This window comes from Colossoma macropomum, unplaced genomic scaffold (assembly GCF_904425465.1).
Source record: "Colossoma macropomum unplaced genomic scaffold, Colossoma_macropomum, whole genome shotgun sequence".
In the NCBI taxonomy this organism is placed as follows: Eukaryota; Metazoa; Chordata; class Actinopteri; order Characiformes; family Serrasalmidae; genus Colossoma; species Colossoma macropomum.
The window spans coordinates 21,521,488-21,524,281 of NW_023494806.1; positions in this window are offsets into that span (position 1 = coordinate 21,521,488).

The window sequence follows — 2,794 nt, forward strand, 5'->3', positions numbered from 1 at the left end:
TCCCGTATTTATAGTGTTCCACAGCTGCAGACTTGCATGACAACACAATAACAGGCCCTACCAGTTTAAAGATCATTTTGTGTGTCACTCAGTCATGATCGTTCCGTGCTAATCCATCAAAAAACAAAGTATTTTTGTAACATTACCTACCTTTGTTGTACAAATACTGTTCTGAGGTTTTGCATTTTGCCTTGTCTTTTATGGTAAGCTGTTCATTTTATAGTCAGCTGTCACCTCCATAATTATTAGCACTCTTGGTAAAGATGAGGATAAAAGCTCATGAATAACCTATCATACTGAAAACAAGAGAGAAATGTGAGTTATGTGAGTTAAGTACATTTTTTGAAGTAAATATTTGAAATGCGTCATCTATTAAATAATGATTAAAGATTTGTTTTAGATATGGTGCCAACAGCGATACATCCTGCTTTCTCCACAGAGTTCCTTGTATATGTTAAGTGCTTTTGCCCGGTCATGGCCTGCTAGAAGAGCGAAGATTTCATTTTTAGTTCCAATTAAGATGCCACCAAAAATGCAATTAAGGCTTTCAAAAATTCCAGGAAAAAAATGGAAAAAGAACAGCAGCAAAAACGAAGTAGACAGTGAATCACAAAGTTATTTGGAGGTAAAGGTTGGTTATTAAACTTTACTTGACCTGTTAATAGGAACATTGTGCTGTAGTAACTGCATAATTCTTTAATATTTACACAGGTTTCATGAGCCATGTCAACATCATCAACTTAATAATTTAAAATGTAACTGTACATAAAACTGTTTACACCCCTGGCCAGTTGACATATTTTCTTAATGTTTAAAGTGAAAAGAAGTAAACACAACCTCTGGAGCAAACAGTTTTAGGAAGACATTTTTCTTTAAATGTTAATGCACATTTGCTTTCGATTTGAAGAACTTTTTTGTTTAAAAAAATGGAAAAAAGATGAAATTGTAATTGTGGCATGTACAAAAGTCAGTACTGAATAAAAACCCCTTTGACAGATATCACAGCTTACTAAAAAAAATTGTAACCAGCTAGTGGTCACTCACTCTTCTTTCCAACACGCTTCTATTTCTGTGATATTCTTGGCCCGTTTAAGGTCCTCACACAGATTTTCAATGATGTTCAAGTCAGGGGACTGGGAGGCTGTTGTAGAAACCAGTCTGTTTTCAGCTTCACTTTCTTGACAAACTGGGTCACATTTACTTTCAGAAGTTTCTGATGCATAGTGGAATTCATTGTTCCATCAACTTGTGCAATGTTTCCTGTTCCACTGGCTGCTAAAAACCCCAAAGCATAATAGATCCACCCCCAGGCTTAACAGATTCCATAGGTGTCATTCAAATCAAATGCTGCTCATTCTTTTCCTCTATACATACTTTTGGTGATTGTAGATAAAGAATTCCACTTTTACTTCCTCAGTCCACAGCACTTGTTTCCAAAATTCCTAGATGTTTTGCAAGTACTTCAGAGGTTGAGTTTTGTGATGAGCTCACAGATAAGTGTTTCTGATGAGTCTTCTGTGCTGCAGCAGAGGTGTTTACTTCAGAGAATGCCTAATTATTTCTGTGAAATAAAAAAATACATGTTAAAAAGTACATCTGTAATTTTTAGCTCGTTTTTATTTAAAGTAATTATTACAGTTGTCATATTTAAACTGCAAGTGTTATAGTAATATTCTTTTTTTAATGTTTTGTGTGGAAAGAAAAGGATTACATTTTTGAAAAACGCACAGCAGAAAATGATTCAATCAGGATTTTTTTCTTTGTGGCATCTAGGTACTTACAGCCGTGTAAGCTGTGCCATTGATTACGACTTCAGGTGCTAGACGTGTTACGTGAACTACCCACACGTGGCAGCTATAATTTTGTCAGAAAAACAGAAGGATGTTCTAGATACATCAGTGACTAAATACAAATCAAGTCTGACCAATATGTTTCAGGCAGATGTTAGAAATGGGAAACAGTGGCAGCTACATGCTAATATATCGTCACTGTCGGAACAAAACCTTGTGTCTCTGTAATTGTCACTTATCAGATGAAGGAAAAACATTTCTACATAAAACAGGGAATGTCTTTTGCAAGCTTCAAACATGTTTAATATAGAATGGATATAATTATCTTAAACACATCATAGACATATGCCCTCCATCAGCCAATCTCAGACAGTTTTTATAGAAGCACCTCACTTGACTACTGATTTAATTCACCTGTGTTTCATTGTGAATGTTTGTATAAATACCCCTTTGTTTGTCTTACAAAGTATTGCCATTCTTTCCGTGTGCATACTGAGTGGTTTCTTGTTTCTGTCTTTCTGTCTGTGAACTTTGGTTTTTGACCTTAGCGTGTATCGCAACTATGTTTTTGCCTTGTCCATGTATCCACTTGTTCTACTCATGGTTTTGACCTGGCTTGACTTCGGTTCTTTGACTTCGAACTGTCCTTTAAACATTAAAGCCCTTTTTGATTTTATATCCACGAGCATCTCGTTCGTCTCGCTGCGTTAAAGATGCCAACAGCAACGTTCTCAGAGAGTTCCTTATTGTAAACGTTACTTTAGCCCGATCATGGCCTGTAAGAAGAGCGAGGATTTCATTTTTAATTCAAATTAAGATGCCGTCAAAAATGCACATCAGGCTTTCAAAAATTCCAGGAAAAAATGGCAGCAAAAACACAGTACACAGTTAATTACAAAGTTATTTGGGGGTAAAGGTTGGTTATTAAAATGTACTTCAACTGTTAATAGGAACGCACAGGGTCCTTTCTGTGTGGAGTTTGTATGTTCTCCCCGTGTCTGTGC